The sequence below is a fragment of the Columba livia genome, chromosome 1, assembly GCF_036013475.1.
Source record: "Columba livia isolate bColLiv1 breed racing homer chromosome 1, bColLiv1.pat.W.v2, whole genome shotgun sequence".
In the NCBI taxonomy this organism is placed as follows: Eukaryota; Metazoa; Chordata; class Aves; order Columbiformes; family Columbidae; genus Columba; species Columba livia.
Window position 1 is genome coordinate 70,148,173 of NC_088602.1, and position 17,487 is coordinate 70,165,659.

The 17,487-nt window shown below is 39.3% G+C and overlaps 1 long non-coding RNA gene across 2 annotated transcripts in view; it reads right to left on the bottom strand.

The window, feature by feature from the left end:
• Positions 1-2,990: 2,990 nt before the first annotated feature.
• LOC110364722 (uncharacterized) overlaps positions 2,991-17,487 on the bottom strand; it is a 15,063-nt gene continuing 566 nt past the window's right edge. Inside the window, exons 1-3 of one of the 2 annotated variants that reach the window (XR_002423676.2) lie at positions 8,824-8,928; positions 3,230-3,514; positions 2,991-3,092 (exon numbers count right to left, since the gene is read on the bottom strand). This is a non-coding gene — a long non-coding RNA (uncharacterized LOC110364722). Of the gene's footprint in view, positions 3,093-3,229; positions 3,515-8,823; positions 8,929-17,487 lie in introns of those variants that run through there. The other variant, XR_010472271.1, reaches the window with a different exon arrangement.

The window sequence follows — 17,487 nt, forward strand, 5'->3', positions numbered from 1 at the left end:
GCTTGTACATGACATTGAACGTGTACAATGAATTTTTCTTCCTTGCCATTTTTCTTTCAGTCTCACTGTCTCTTCTATAGATTTACTCTTTCATACTTCTCTTTTCTTTACTTTCCCTAATATATGCACCCTACTCTTTTCTTTCTGAAGTAGCACACATTTATGCAACACTGTTTACCCCGCAGGATGTAGAAGTACTCTGCAAACTTCAACACATCAGCGCACCGTAAGCAGGCAGCAACACAATAACCTTAATTTTACCACTTTTTGGTTAAAAATTACAATACCACTTAACAGCACACAAACTTCAAGGTCTCTTTTTAAAGTTGAGGTCAGCAGCTCGTGTGCAGGGTTTGTCCTGTGCTCGGGATGATGTCTCTAGCTGAGCTTGTGCGGATGTAATTACCCAATGCAGATGCAATTACCCAAACTGTAATTCTGCCAGGACACGACAATCAACACGTTTGTGAAATGTGCCATGAAGTCGTTTGCAAAAAGCAGTTGGAAGCTCATTTTTTAAAAGTGTCACTCTAAAGGCAAAAGAACCAGAAATGCTGGAAATCGTGGCACCTCCCCGGAGATTTTCCAACACCAACCATGTGCTGGTCCCACTTGTGACAGGATCTCTCCCTCAGAACTGGGAGTGCAAAGGAATACACTGTGCTCCAACCCTGGCTTCTTCTGTGAGCGATTTCCCCGCATGAGGAGGAAACAGTCTCAGCTCTTCATATTTTTTTAATAACATGTTTTCCTCTACCTCCTATTCCATTGCAAACTTCTGGAAATAAAAAGCATGTTTAAACTTCTCCAGTTTCATTTTTCTGTGTTTTGTGTTTCTTTCCTTCTGATCTTTTTGCTTTCATCTGCTGACTTTATTATACCAATTTAGCTGCCACAGATGTTTTTTTCCCTATTCTTTTAATGGATATGGCAATGAAATGACTGCTTCTGGCCTTCTGCCCACGGCCACTACTTTTCAGTGTCTCCTTTTCCCCTTACCATCTCTTTAAGTGACATTATGCAATGAATCTTACAAACACGACACGTTGGCAGCTCTTTGTCAGCAGACTGAGTTTCAGCTCGCCACTGAAAGTGGTATCCCAGGCCATCTCATCAGCCAAGGCAAATTGTCACACCTTCATTGATTTTTCCTGAAATCAGCAGAGCTTCAACAGTTTCATTCAGCTGGATAAATCGACTGCTGAATTCCCAAAGTACACCCAGAGACTAAGATAGGGTTTTTTATAGCTTCAGCAATAGCAGCAAAACCATAAGCTCATCCTAACGTTTCTCCTCACCACCCTTTGCAAATTTCCCATGGAGATTTCTCCGTACCAGCCACTGGCTGCCATCAGCCAGTGTCTACTTTCTGTTCTTTCAGGCTTAGTAAATTAATGGCAGTTAACTTGCCTTGCTGCAGCACGTCACTGGGACTCAGCAGCGCCTCCCTGCTACATTTCATACATTCCCCTGGTGTGACAAGTGTTTGGAAGAGATGTTTGTGATATACACTTCCAGCATCTTGCGGTCACAGCAGCCATCAGCTCTGCAGCGTGGCTGGCACAAGACTAGACCAAGGTATAACGCAGGACCGTGATGGAGACAGCTGCCAGCTCCTGTATCTCCATTTCCTTCATCTTTGTAGCATGGTGGTGGACCCTCTTGACTGGGGACGCTTAATAGCAGCAGCTGGTCAGCCTTTGCCCCTGGGCTTTGAGAGGTGGAAAGTGCAATAGGAGAGGACACGGGAAGAGCACAGTAACACTACTCCTGCTCAACACTGGAAGGTTTTGACAGAGAAATGTAAGTATCAACATTTCAAAATGTCTTCCCTGCTCCTCTAAAAACTGGAAGTTTCTGAAGATGGCCAAAACTACAGGCAAAAAGTAGAGAGAAGTCTGGCAAATCTTTCCATCATACACTGTTGTAGAACTGTTGTAGAATATTTTCTACTCAATTTGACAGCTGTTTCCTAGGAGATCAGACAGTACTCTGTGCACCCTGCCTATCTTAAACAGCAGGCCAAAATCAGACCCACATGACATCTCTATTACTTGTTAATTCAAAATATTTCTTTTTCCTTTGGGTTCCCTTCAGCTGTAAATGCAGTTGCATGTTCAAATACAAAGGTTTCTGACCCTTACAATTCTGAGGGACCAAAATTTGAGCTGCTGGTTTTAGTTTAATCTTTAATCTCAGAAGGAGCTGGGTCAATGAATGAAGGTTTAAACCTATAGGGAAAGCCCTTCTGAACAGCATGATCTATACGTTATATACAACACCTCGCCCTTGTCGGTTTCCAGGTGTTTATTAGGTTTCACAGGCAGGAATTCTGAAACTCCAGATGGTCCGTGTTTTGCCCGAGATCATGTCAGTGATTATAGAGGTATTTCCTGACTCCCATTCTAATTGCTACATAAAACCATCATAGCCAAAGCCCTCCTGCTTTTCCTTCCACTATTAAATATTCCCTGTAAAGCAACATTTTGGTCTTGTTCCTTTTCTAATTATGACTCTCAGGTACTTCCAAAGTAGTATGCTTCTTGGCCAACTCCAGGTAGTTATTGTTGATTTTAACAAGCATATTACTGCATATCTGGCTGACCACAAGCTACAGTAGATTTAGTCTTATATTGCTTTCATCAACTGCTTTCAGATCTACTGAATCTTCTTGACACATGGAAAGATAAAATAGAGATGAGGGCTATAGCTGTGTTCTCTTTCTTGGTTTGTAAGACCAGCATTAGAGTTCCTTTATAATCTTTTATAGTGCTGTTCACCTGTGGTCTACTCCACTACCCAAGCTTGCTACTGACTTCAGTGCTTTCAAGAACATCTACAGATGAACTCAATAAATGCTTGAAATCAGTAATGTGAAAAAGGAAATGGTAAGGTTTCTTTGTGAAAACATTTTGAAGAATATACTTGCTCCTAGGAAACTGCAACAGAGACAAGAGAATACTGAAGAAAAACCACCAACCACACAAATCTCCATTAAAACCCTTGTATTTAAAAATTAGTGGTTCCATTTTGCTGGGTTCACCTGCAGTGGAGAGTCACAAGGAAAAAGGGAGACGAATCATTCCTTGTACCTGAAAATGACAGGAAAAAGAAAGTGAGTTGTTAAGAAAGTGAGTAATTGTTAAGCTCTTAAGCTTTGGAAAAAAAACATTGTTGGAAAGAATTACGTGACAGGTCAGGGTGTGAAGCCATCACTCAGGACATTTACCTAGGAAGAATCCCATACAGCTAATTCGACTGCAGGCAACTCCTTGAAAATCAGGTCTCAGTCAGGTTATCCTCATTTTCTTACTAGCAACATGTTGCTGAGATTGCCACCAGCCACTGAGATGAACCACTTCTAACTTGGTGTACTTCACATGGAGCAGCCATGGTTCCTTCCTCACTGTGACACTTCTGAGGCAGTGTCCTTATTGACATTCTGTGTCTTGGAAGAAGTTGCAGCACAGAAGCAGCAGGGTGCTTATCGCTCTTGTCTGCTGAGAAGCCTGATCTGGAATCAGAAACGCATGTTATGAACCAGACTGTGTTGAAATTGGGATATATTGCTTGATCTGTTCTGTCATAAAGAAATACATGGAAGATAATTTTCTTTTTACCTAAGTAGCTTAAGCAAGTTATTAGTGGATTGTTATTTCTGCTTTATTGCCCGACTCTGTTTCTCACTAATGAGATTTCCAACAGCACCTCAATTCACCTTTTTGCTAAGTATCCTTCTTTTGATTCAGCTTCTTCATTAAAGCCAACTAATTTTTGTTTGTTCTAAAGCTCTCTCAGTACAGACTATGGCATTATTTTTCTCCCAGGAAGATAATGACTGTAACCTAACATTTATACTTGCCCCTTTCCTCATCAAGGATCACAAATGTTCCTTGGCACTAAGTATCTGTGAAAGCTGAAAAGACTTCCATTGTAACTTCAATCTAAGGCAATAATTTATGTGATAAAACAGAAATCTCACAGTAAACCAAGGATTTCCTAGCTAGGGGCCTTACATATTCTAGGATGAACACAGATGGTAACTGTACTGTTCCAAGGAGCTTGGGAGGAAAACCAGTGTGATACAAGGATAATTAATTCATTTTGAAGCTTCTTAAGTGCTCTGGGAATCCCTATATGTCACTAAATGTCTCCCACACACTAGTTTCTACTTTCTTTAAATGAGTTAAAGATGCAAAACTGAACGAGTTATCACATCATCTGATTCGGAATAGCATACACATATATCTTTATTAAAAAGTGACACAGAGGTTAGTTCAAAAGAGTGCTGTTGATACCTATATAGTTTCGGCCCAATTTTGTAAAATGTTATAAAGATCTGTCTGAAGAATTCATGTGTGATTAATGTTTCAGCTGTGTGCCATTTGCCTTTTGTTGATACTAGTCAGTGAACATCTTCCTTTTATTTCAGGTGGCAACAAATTCTATTTTTTAGGGAACAATGTATTTGCTACTCAGTTCCAAGCAGTTGTATCATGAAACACCACAAATGTGAATCATTACTTCAGTTGATGCAAATGTTTCTTATTCTATCCTCACAGATTCATTTGTGAGCCCCTCCATTTCTAACCTATATACTATATTTAGAGACATATCACTACAGTTCTACACTCAATACAAACTAAATTTCCATTAGTCTTTTGGTGTTTCACTTAATTTAATTCTTAAACAAATTAATGGTTTCTAAACCAATTTCTCTCAAACTATTTGTAGTAGATTACATGGGCTTTATGAGGTCCTGCTTACTTGAGTTTTCTAGGAAAACTTACAGCAAGGCAAAACAAACAGTAAAGGACATAGGAAGAAACAGTTCTATATGAATATAAACAGGTAGGAATAGGCAAACTCTTTAGTCTATTCCTTTATAATTTACATATCTCCTTCTCATTATGCTCACTTATTTTTTTTTCTTGTGCAGTGCAGCAGACAAACTTTTGACTTATTTTATATATAGCTGTGCACCTGAAGTATCACTTGAAATTTCTGGGTTTGAATAAATGGCACACAGAAAGGCAGAATTCAAGTCCTTTGATTATTAAGGATGATTACCAGTTCCTGATGACACAGCCCACCTTTCTTAATATCTACAGTTCTTCAAATTTTAAAAGATGTAGTGTCCAAGAAATGAAACACAGAAAAAAAAAGAGAAATCTGGTGTTACCAGTCTGTCACTGAAAGTGTCACTGAAATGAAGCCTCTTTTCTTTTCCTTGCCAAGGAAGTCTGATGGTGCCAGGTCATAAGCATCTAGGATTTGGAGGGGCAGTTGGTTTCCTTATACCCTCGTACATGGGAAATGCAAGTGATGATGCCGAACCCACCACTCATCATGGTTTTGGAAAAGGATTAGAAAGCCAACAATTTTTTAGAGGCCTTTTATCTTCTTGCTTTTTACTGACTTCAGAAACACCTTCCAAATGGAGGCTTTACCATTCAGATATTCTCCTATCAGGGCAGTCAAATTACTAGGAAGACAAAATCGAAGGGGTTTTTCCTTTGCTAAAGAAAACTCTACCACTTCTGTGAGGGATTCAACTCTGCCTTTACTTCATATCGTCTCTATTTTCCAGTGTATAATCCAAGGCTTTATTCTTAGCATCTCTATTTTTTTGTTTTAACCAGTAGGCTGTGCTTTCCTTATAGCAACAGGAAAAAATTAACTCAATTGAAGAGAAAGAATAATGCATCCTGAGAACCACAAAAAAGTGCACCTAGATGAGCAGCACTAAAAATAAGACATGCACATATTAATGTATTGACAACAGAAAAGAACAAAGAATGAGATGAAACTTCTTAAAAAAGAAGTCTGTAAAACCAGAAGTTATATAATTGCTTATTTTACCTAGAGGTAGAGCAATCTATTTCTAGCTATCACATAGTAATGAGAAGTCATTATCTTGAACTCTTCTTTAATTAACATCAATCCTGATTAGTCAGAATATATTAGGCTTTTTGTCTGTTACCATAGTAGTAAAATCTCCAGTAAAGGAAGCATCCAGTCAGACATTATCATTTCCACACCACTTCCATGTAATTATTATTTTACCATGTTTCATGGATTTTTTTTCCATTTTTGAAGGGCGAAAACTATTATTGGTCAACTCTTTCTTACCCAGAGCAGATCTTGACATTCCAAGTTTTTGCAGGTAGTAGGTGGGCATAACAATGTAGAAAATGTGAATGGATTTTAATAAAAATGCATGTCAAAAGTCCAATGTTCAGAATACTTGTAGTTGTCTTGTACTATGTTGAACCTTGAGGTTCTCTAATGCTTTAATACTGACATTTCCGATTACAGAAACTACATGAAAAGAAAGCAGTATAAGCTAATGACAGTTTAGAGAAATTGGCAATTTGCTTCTGCACTGAGTCCTAGCTCCACGATACATTTGGATACACCTGTGATCAGAGGTGAAGTGTAGGGTAAGGTCTAGATGAGTTAGCTGTACGAGCAACGCAGGAGAGAAAACAACATACAAACCAGGACTTTTTTCCCGCTGGCATATCTACCCATATTTTTCTGTTTGTTGATTCCTACCTTTGTGGTAATTGATGAGTGCTGTAAGTTTTTGTAGAAAATAGAAACTTCAAAATAGCTTCCTGAAACCATCTGGCGAAATGTAACTGGGAATAACATTTTTGCAAGAGAATTCTACAGGAGACTCAAAGATCCTTATGAATTTTTTTTTCTCTATTAAGTTCCACAGACTTTTAGAGTAATATCTATTGAATCAAATTACATTTCTCTATAACACAATTGTTTTCATCCAGACTGCACAAAAAAGAACCCCAGACCTAGTGCCATTATGCTGCTGTTTCACCAGCCTATGTGGTGCTGTGTGTGAGCACTGCCCCTGAGTGGGATGAGAGCTGAGCAATTCGGAGTGGGGCTGAGCGAAATTCAGGTGCTCAGCGAAATTCATCATGCCAGAAAGTCAAACCATAGCGAGCAGCCACCTGGGCTGTAAATGCTGTGGGTCTTGGATGCCTTCCAGCTGGGATGGACTCAGCATGAAACACAGCCCATCCACGGGCATGCTGGCACTTTTGTTCAGGCTGCAGGTAATTGATTTTTGACTTGTTCATGCTTGGGACGGAATAAAGGGACAAAACTGATCCCTCAGTCACATGGCATCCTGTTCTCTCCCTAATTAATGGCCAAACAGGAAGGTGGCTTGGCTCTGCTATACACAGATGAGTTTCAAGTTGCTCTACACTTAGTATGGGCTGGCAATAATTCTGCAAAGGTTGCTATGCTTATTTCAGCTACATTTTCTTCTTCAGGGTATTATCACCCAGTACATCAGGTAGGTAAAATACTGACACTGGCTTTTTGCCACTCAGGCATTCCCCTTCATCTAATCACAAGGCAAGTGCCCACTCAAGCAGCCCTGTGACAGCTGCATAGTCTACGGGTCGGTTTTATCACTGAATGAGCAGATGTGGAAGAGAGCTGTACTTTGGTAAAATTAACTACCCCCTGCAAAAAAAATCAATACTTCAAGTTACGGGCACAAATTAAGGGCACTTCAAATATACCCCCATTAGTTACATGCACACTAGTTTTGCAGGAATAAAACCCACAAGCATATTCCTAGCTATCATAGGACTGACATTTCAACTTTACTACATTTCCAAGTGTGGAATAAGGGACTCAGTCGAAAAGGAATTACAAAACTAAAACCTCCTGCAGCACTTTGAAAACCGCGACAGACATAAGTCTCTAGTGAGCTTAATGACGTATCAGAGTAAAAAGTGATTTAGTTTACTAAAAACAGTGTTTTTGTTTTCTACTTAAAGTAGGAAATCAAAGGCTTGCCTTTAAATATTTTGTTCTGTGAGGCAGCCAAAAAATGGTTTACTTTCAAGCCTGGATAGTGAATATGGAGATAAAATAGCACTTTTGAGAGCCTTTCATATGACTTTCTCCTTGGTTAAAACACTTGAAATATATAAGTATAGTGTTGTCACACTCTTTCAGGAGCAAAAGGAAAGGCTATAAAGTGACTTCAGTGTTTTGTGATGTGATTAAGGAACACAGTACTAGACAAATTTTGAGTTTAACTGGAGGATTAAAGAATGGGACATGGTCAGAATGAATATCTTGCTTCCTTCATTTTTCTATATGTAAATACGTGAGCAGTCCTGCTTCACCAATTAAATAATACCCATCTGCTTTTTTGAACTTGAAGTGATAGCTCTCAGTAAATCAATTACAAATGTTCCAACCAATATAACTGTAACACAGTCTGAAGCAGGAAAAACTAGAACTTGTCCTTATTTCGTACCAGAGAACCCAGCATTTAGATGGTTCTAGTTTCCAACAAACCCAACAAGCCCCCGTTTTGAGCTCTCCGTTTGCCATCACCCTATTCTCAATTAGTATCTCATTAAAATGCACACGTGCTGAGCCCTTATTTGTTGACCATTGCTTTTAGCACCTTAGTATACTTGCATTATTTTCTGCGGTTTTATTTGAATGGCAAACACAGCCACGGAAAGTCCTGCTTGAGAAATCATCAGAAAGGGGAAATATTGACACAAGAGCATTTGCCATTTGCCTGCTTATTATTTGTGTTTGGGTTTCCAGTGAGACAGGGATATTAAATCAGAGGTAGGGCAGAACAACAAACGGGATCCTAGTTTGTCAGCCTACAGGGCTGCTTCAAGACTAACTTTTTCCAGCTACTGACACCCACATTAGCTGAGACAGATTTTCTTCCCCTGAGGAACAACAGCTACAACAAAATAATCCCCCAAAACCGAAACCTCAAAACAAACAACAAGCGATGAGAAGATGTACCTTCAGACTCAGTGCACACTGAACCTAAACGCTCTGAATTCTCCATTGACTGCTGGTTCTCTCCAGCACAGCTGAATATATATGCCACTGTGTCAATGAATGATTGGCAAAACTTGCAGAGAATAGTGTCAGGGGTGACTGGATTGAATACATCTAATGACTTCATTTGCAGCGGCCAGTCCTTCTCATCTGACAGCTGTCCTCTGCAGAGCATCACGTAGCAAATCACTGCTTCCACGCCAGTTGACAGCTGGCTTTTCTGATAGCACAAGCAGCTAAATTTCTCATCTGCTCCACACTTCAGCCCAACCCACCCTCTCTAGACAGACTGACCCATTCTTTGAGTTTAGTGTTTTAGAAAAGAAACAAAGAGGAGAGGAAGACAAAGCCAGTAGATGCCTATTCCCCAGAAAACATTTGTTGATGATTCACTGGAACTTTCGTGGTTTCTTTCTCAAAGACTGCTCTGCACACCCCTTAAACTCTTCCAGTTTACACCAGTCTGTATCAGCGGCTGTGCCCTGCAACCCAGCCTCTCCCCCACTATACAACAGTTCCACTTTTGACTGGTTACATTCACATGAAAAACTAGGAGTTATTTGTCTGAAGTCAGATGAATTACTCTGGTATAAAACCAGTGTAGTGCTAAGCCCTTTATGGCATATATGGTAATTTAATCATTCAGTTCTTAACTAAACTCCAATTATTTAAAGCTGAGTCTTAGGCTACTTGGGACAGGGACTTCTTGTGAGTCAGTCAGGTTGTGGTGATTCGACTCCATGCTGAGAACTTAATCTTCAGTATCTGTAAAAATGTGCATTGATGCTATAGGTACTCTGGTATAGATAAGAAACTTCTAATTTCAAGAAATGATAGACTGCATCTTGGTGTTTTGGACTCTGGATTTGGGTGCAATGAAACAATGTTGACCCTGTCACCCACTAGCCCCACCAGCTCTACTGAAGGAGATAGTGTTAATACTATGATAGATCCAGACTCCAGAAGCATGCATCATTAGGCTTCTATTGTTTCCATTTTTAATTTCTTTTTAATGGCTACTTTCTTTAGTTAATATCTACACTATTTTACTAAATCATGTTTTGTTGCATCCTGACCTTCTGTTCTATCTTTCAAAATCATCTGTCTTCTAACTCAATAAGAAAGCGGGTTTTTGTGCTGTTTTTCTCCTCATAAGCCTCCTGGGTTTTGGGATATCTGCCGTAAATCATTTCAGATATTCTTTTCTTAGCTGGTTTTACTTTCTTCTCTGTGTGTTACTGAGACATTTAAATGTTACGGAAAATCATGATACTTCTGTTTGAGTTTGCAGAGGTGAAATCCATTTGTTCACCCAAAAGTCACTCTCACACCTAGATTTTTCCATTTTTCTTCTTGTATTTATTCAATTTTACCCCATTAAGCTGCAGAAAAATGGAGAGAGTTTCTTGCAGGGCATTTCTGAAGGAAGCAAACAAGCCTGCCACAAAGAAAACCGTACTTACCTGTCAAGAACTGATCTTTAGAAAGCTCAGACTATCCCTGTAAGCATGATCTGAGTTGAACCTAGGTGATGAGTTGAGCTTTGTACACCGCTTGTCACAACCGCTTGTCACACCCTTGTTCAGGTATTAAAACAGTCTCTTACTTCACGAGCAGACACATTAAAAATCAATCCATGTTACTTCTGAGGGAGCAAATCAGCATGAACTATGGCTCCACTATTTCTAAGAATTTTGACTTTGATGACTGATTTGTTTTTCTCAATTAGAAAAAAGTAGCTGACAGCCTCTGTGCTTACTGACAGAGAATGCAGTTCAAAGCATTTTAAAAAGAAGCATCCTTGGCAATTACACCTACTGAAAATAAGTAGTGCTTTACAATGCCATTAATTACTATAATTACTGTGCCTTGAGTGAGGCTTGCACCAGGCGGGGATTGTTTCAGCACTATGCAATGCAGTGAAGCACAGCCATGAGACATTTCGTTTTCATGGTGCATATTTTCTCCCAGATCCCCAAGCATAAATTTTGTCAACAGTAATATGAATTCCAAACCCCATTTCCAAGTGCAAAGGATCTCATGATGCTTTTATACTCTCAGGATCTAAACTATAATTTCAACCATTAACAAGCACCATTTAGCATTAGATTAGCTAATGTTATATTATAGTTGTGGCAATTTTATACAAGATACATTATAAGCTCAGTGAAGACTAAATTGTGGCACTGAATAAACACTTTAAATAATGAAGCAGAAATAAACAGCAAATGTTAAGCATTTTACTTCAAATTTTCTTTTATGCAACAAAAACAAGCAATGGTTTGAAAAATTCAGATCATACCAGACCAGTAAAAATCAAATATACCTGTAGGAACAAACTCCAGTTGCACAACGTAGTTCTCATCAGGCTCAGGTTTTGACCAATATGGTTTAAACTGTCAGCTCCCATCTGTGGCAGCACATGGGCCATTTTGCCAATGAAAGAACAAGTCAGGTACTAACTGAATCAACTCTGACGACATACTAATATTTCAAAAGACACTGATCTCATGGTAAAAGCCTGTGAAACAGCAAGCAAATACACCTGGCAAGTCTTTGCATACATAAACTAGGGGACTTTTCAGAACACTTCTCTTATGGTTAGTCCTTCACTCTGGGAGAAAACGACTCTGTCGTGTTACTATGGGATGTATCCGCTGTCACCTGCACTCACACAGGCTGCTTTAATCTTGGTGTCTCCACTAGCAACCAGCCCTGGCCACTCTGTGTCTCATACAGTGTGGTATCAGCAAAAAATTATGTGACAGCATTTGTTCCTCCAGCAATGCATATTCTAGCAAAATGGTTGAGCCAACAGCTACTAAATGATATATATAGTAGCTTTGCAAGCCCAATCTATACTTTGCCATGAAAACAGGTGCATCTGCAAATATTTTTCATTAGAAATGTAATTAATATGCATAAACTTGTTTGCCAAGCAATTTGCAAATGAAGTAAGAATTAAATTAAATACAGAAGCCTCTTCTCTCTCACCCCTACTGTTCCTTGTTTGGATTAAATAGAATTTAGAGAAGTTTTCTGGGTAACTTTTGAAAATAATCTCCTTGACCCAAGCTTGTCACTGTTTCCAACTTTTCTTCATTACCACAGCAATTCTGAGATAGTAGAAAAATTTCTTTCTAAAACCAGTTTTTGCCTGCAGCTAGGGTCTCCCGATAATATGGTGGATATACTGCCATGAAGAATGAAATCTACTGTCTCCAAAATGCAATAGAAACAAACCAAGGACTACTCTCTTCGGACAGCTCAATACCATTCCAAGGGAGCTAGCCCTACGGAGAGAGCTCAGAGTGACTCAGTTGCTTACTACAGAGACGAGTCATTATAAATCAGGTTCCTTTTACTGCTAATGAATTGTTAACAAGTACCTCATTCTGAAATATATTCTTTATCCACAAATATTTGCTAAAAATTTTTGATTAATCCATGTGCCTTTGACTGTTCGCTGTTGTGCATTTGGTCACTCAAATCGCACGGCACAGCTCCCTGTCCTTGGCTGGAGGACCAAATCCTTTCAAAAGCAGAGTAACAGAGAGCGACTAATGAGTAACCAGGGCTCACTCAAGCTTTTGTGATCCTGTTAGCAAGATGGGGCTTTGCAGCCCTGCGGATGGAGGCCAGAACTATGCTGCTCCATTCACAGAAAGGGCACAAAAGAGAGCAGGGGTAGAGGTGGGAGAGGAAGAAGGGGGGGCAAGTTCCCTGAGAGGACATACTTGCTGGGATGGCTAAGGAAGGAGGGGTGTGGATTAGGACCAGCAACTGCTGCTTCTGGAAGAAACCCCTTCCTTAGCTGTACCTGCCATCCCACAAACCCTGATCTTGGCTTCCCAGTGCCTTCTATTAGGTAAAGCCAGTGTCCCTGACCCATTTGCTGCCCCAAGCATTAGCTCATGTAGCCCATACCTAGTGCCACTCTCTGAAAAGCACTCTTCCAGTAATACCATTTTAATGAATAATAATTCGTGTTAACTTCCCCGATGTTTTTGCAATTCAGACACTCTGACAGCAGTCATGAGGAATGGGAACCCACACATTAACTCAAACCAAATGTGGTTTTGGGTTTGGCTTTTTTTAAAGACTCACTAAGTGGTTCCTTCCCACTATTTTTATACTATCCAAACAATTTATATATTTTCCATGATCTATTTAAACTTTAGCTGTTCTGCACACACATTTGAAAAGGGTGAAAAACTATTCCTAGTAGTTACCTCTGGACTGAGAACAAGATTTCACCACTAACCAGCCCTTGCAGGGTTTCAGCTTGGTTAACCAGCACAGACATGCCGTAACTCTTGGAGACAAAAGGTTGCACATTCCAGTGCTGATCTCCCCAGTCCTTCAGTTTTTCTTGAATATGTATAAATATGTCCACCACAAGAAACACATCTTGATTATCTTCTTTCATTCTTCCTCCTACTACATAATGAGTCCGAGAATAAATATATTGAAAGGGAAGTTTAGAGACCACTCTTTTGCTGCCGTATCACAGCACCAACAGATTTTTTTCCCCCAGTTTAGTTTACTTTCACCAAGTGTCTCTAACTTTGTTTATAAATTGGCAGTTTCTCTTTCTCCTCAGCAGAAAATGATGGTAGGTGGTGAATGAAAGTAAAAATAGAAAAGCCCAAGCTAAATCATCATTATTATTAACCAATAAATGAGATGTTTGCACAAAGTGTCACAGTTCTGTATCCAAATGGATTTTTGTAGAGCATGAAATTGCACAAAAGCATCTTCCAAAATTGTATGAAATTATTTCTTCAGCTGAAATGTCAAATCCATAGATTTTGATGATTTGGAAATAATTGTGTGGATCTTAATTTCTTCATTTGTGTGAAAATCAGTATATTGTGCTTCTGGCATCCCATTCAATGGAACTAATTTTAAATGAAGGATTGAAGCATGAATTCAATTTAAAAAAGGTGCCTTGTGTAGGAGAAATACAAACTGTTTTCTTTTTCTGTCATCATCAGTGATAGTCAAATTGGCCAGCACTTTAAATTAAAGCCCACCTCTGAACTACTCAGGTAGTGAACAAATCATATTATCTGTCTCTATCAGTTCACCCATAGACTGAAAAATTCATTATTTGATGCTCTGCCTTCTCCATTAATTAGTTAATGTTTGTAAAATGCTTTGAAAATGAAAGGAGCCATATAAGCAACACTATTATAATCACACACTTCAGGGCAGATAAAGAGTAAGCTAATGAAAATCTGCAGTAAGGAGAAAATGGATGAAAATTAAATGAGGTGTGCTCTGCAGAGACTGGGAGGGTGACCAGATGGCACAGGGAAGTTCAGATAGGACTAAAACATTACACACCGATTCTGAGATTTGTTGAATGCCCAGCACAGGAACAAATTGATGATCTTCATCCGTATCCTAAAGGACAAGGCTCTCCTTCATATCAAATCATCACCTTTTAATAGGGTTTCTCTACAATTGTGAAAATAGCACCTCTGCAGTGTGTGCAGGGGACAGTATAGGAACACTGAAGCAGCTTCTAGCCCTTTCCTGAATCAATGCCTCAATAGAGGTCTTCTAGTTCCAGGGCCATGGGAGTAGCTCTTTCTAACACCACTGAAAACTGAAAAGAAAAAATGAAATCAAAGTGCTTTTTTCTCTCCCTTTCCAAAAAGGAAATGAATAAGTTTCTATAAACTGCATAGGGGATGAACATTATTAGACTCTGGGGTACTCTATGGTGACAGAAAAATCAGTAGGGCTGTAATATAAGAGATGCAGAATTATGGAGTGCCCTCTATAGCTTGTGCATCTTCTATTATGGTCCACATCAACTCCTCTGTTTATTAAATCTTTAAAACCAGCTACAATAGCTGAGCACATTTGAGCTACATGTTGAGCACATTTTGTGATAAGGTCAGGTACAAAAGATTGAAACATAGTGGGCAGGAAGAAAACAGAGTCTTAACAGAAAACGGCTGGAGTCTGAAGTTAAACAAAAATGGAAGTGGGGAATCAAATGGCAGTATGAATGAGAGAGCATGTATGGGGACTGGGTTTTGGAACAACAAAGCTGAGGAAATGTGAGCATTTGCTCAACACGTGCTAGTGTCTACAAGTATGAATGACAATTTTAAGCATCAGTGCATAGCTTTTTTTTAATATAATGCTCTGTGATTCTGGGTCTAAGGGAAGCTTCAGTGGGTAGCACTAAGACCTCAGAAAAAAAGCCAAGGTAGAACATTCATCAAAATTGTCTAAGACATGAGGCTGTACCTTAAATACTTAATTCTGTCCCTTTATGCATTCCCCTTTAAGGGAAATGAGTGAGAAGCCTTTTTCCTGATCAGGGCGCCCTTGACTTTCAGATCTGGACTTGTCTCACCTAGGCACCTATCAGAAGTATTATATTCAGGGTCTGACTCCCCTTAGACTTCCTCTAGTCAAGGGACTGGGATGGGCATCTCCAGAGACTGACTCCATTGGCCATCCAAATCTCTCCAGGTAATTAGGTTTTTGGTACAGGAGCTTCAGTTCTCAGATGGAGGGAAAGTGGGATGAAGCCAGGATGTGAGACAAGCACAGAGCAGCATTGCCTCAATGGAGATCCACAGCTTCCTATCTCCCCTCTAGCTCTGGGGGAAAAGACTCAGCTGCATCATCATGGGACCCTCCTGCAGCCACCCGCGTCCCCACCAGTGACCAGCCATGGCCACAGTCTCACATAGCCTGGAAAAATGAGTGACACGAGTGCTGAAAAGCCACAAGCTTCACACCATAAGGGCAAGTCCACAGTCACTCTAGGATGTCCAGGGCCCTCCTTCGGGTTTAGCTGTTCTGTCAGTGCCAGATTCCCTCTCTTCTCAGTTTCACTTATTGTTGTCAGACACACATTAGGCTTGATTTTTTCCAGATCATGACATAAACCTTGTCAAGACTGTTCAGGCTTAAGTTCAAGGATACAAGGTAGTAATGAAATTTAAGAGAATAATTCAGTTTTTAGATTACTAATTATTTTTCCTTTAAAATAAAACCAGATTTGCTGGTTCCAGAAGCAGAGATAGAGGTTTCAATATTTTGTTGTAGTTCTCTGTGAGTTTGTTCCACAAGGGAAAAGTTAAAGGCAGGGTGTTAAAAGATATTTTAGGAAGCAGACACACTGCCAGTTTTTTGTTTATAGCTGGTGGTTTGTGGTTGAATCCAGCTTTACTGTTTTCCTTTCAGCCCTCATGAGGCTGAGTTCATAACTTGGAAATTTACTTTTTAAAAGCCTTTAATTGTCATTTAATATCTAAAATTCTATTTACACACAACTGCTGAGCAGCTGCTAACCACCACCTCTTTTTGATAAACACAGTTCAGTCTGCAAGGTTGGTAATTACACATTTAACAAGAAGGAGAGTAACAAAGAAATGCTCTAATCCAGAATTGCAACCCCTTCAATTTATTACTTATTTTCAGTGCTTCTTTTATGTCATTTTGCCTCTAGACTTTTGTTTCCTTATGTAGTTACTTTAGTACCTTATTGCTATAGCTCTTGTAGAGAGAATATCTGGAACTCTCCATGTTTTCACATTTGCCTTCCATAAAAAACACTACTACTCCCTTCCTGGAAAAAAACAAAATCTCAAGAGGGGAATAAATGTTAATGGTGAAATCCCAAGGGCAACACTCTTATTCATTCTAGATCTAGTGTTGTCATTACTGTCTGATCATCTAAACTCAGCAGAGAGGTTTCATGATCCTCCTGAATTTTTTTTGCAAAAACTCGACTGGCTCTTCTACTCTCAACACAGATGCATGTTCTGCTGAAAGACCATTGCTCATTATTGAAGAGATTTGGGAACCTGAGTTTAAATCCACTTGAAAAAGTAATTCCTGAATTTCACCCTTTCAAGGATTTGCCTCTTTCTGATGCTTTGCTCTGTATTCTGTGTTCCTCAACAAAACAGTTTGCAAAAAGCATGGGATGATAAGTAACATTACGCAAAACTATTTTTGCCGAAGTTTCTCATGGAGAGAGTGAAAGATGGCTCTTTCAAAGAACATACCTCTGTCTTTTATTCAGGAAAAGTACATTAGATTATGGTGTCAAAGTTAATGGTATAGAACTTGGAAGAACATGCATTTCATGTTTATACACTCCCTAGTGCTCAGTTACAGCTCTCCCTCATTTTGACCTGAAGATGAACAACAAATATTTTCTAAACTTTCAAAACAAGCTTAGGAAGAGCTTGATCAGCCAAACTTTGAACAGATTTAATTAATATGACTCTTAAATGATTATATTTAGATATATAGTTTTTCAATACCATATGCACCGTATTTTTAAAATTTATTGTGGCATCAGTTGTCAGGAGATGTAGCAATTAGAGACTGACCTATCTGCACTGCTAGAAGATATACACTTTCCATCCTGTAGTTACAGAAAGCATGTTTCAGTCTGAAGTCAGGGCAGAGCCAGATTCTTGGACTAACAAAAAACTTCCATGGCCAGTGAAGGTTTGGTAGTTTGATGTTTTGTCTGATTTCCAGGAGGTCTTTCTGGAAATGCTAGCCGGTATTCTTGGCACACAACACAGAAATCTTCATGTTTAGATTGCATACAATTTGTATTGTCAAGGGAAGATGACA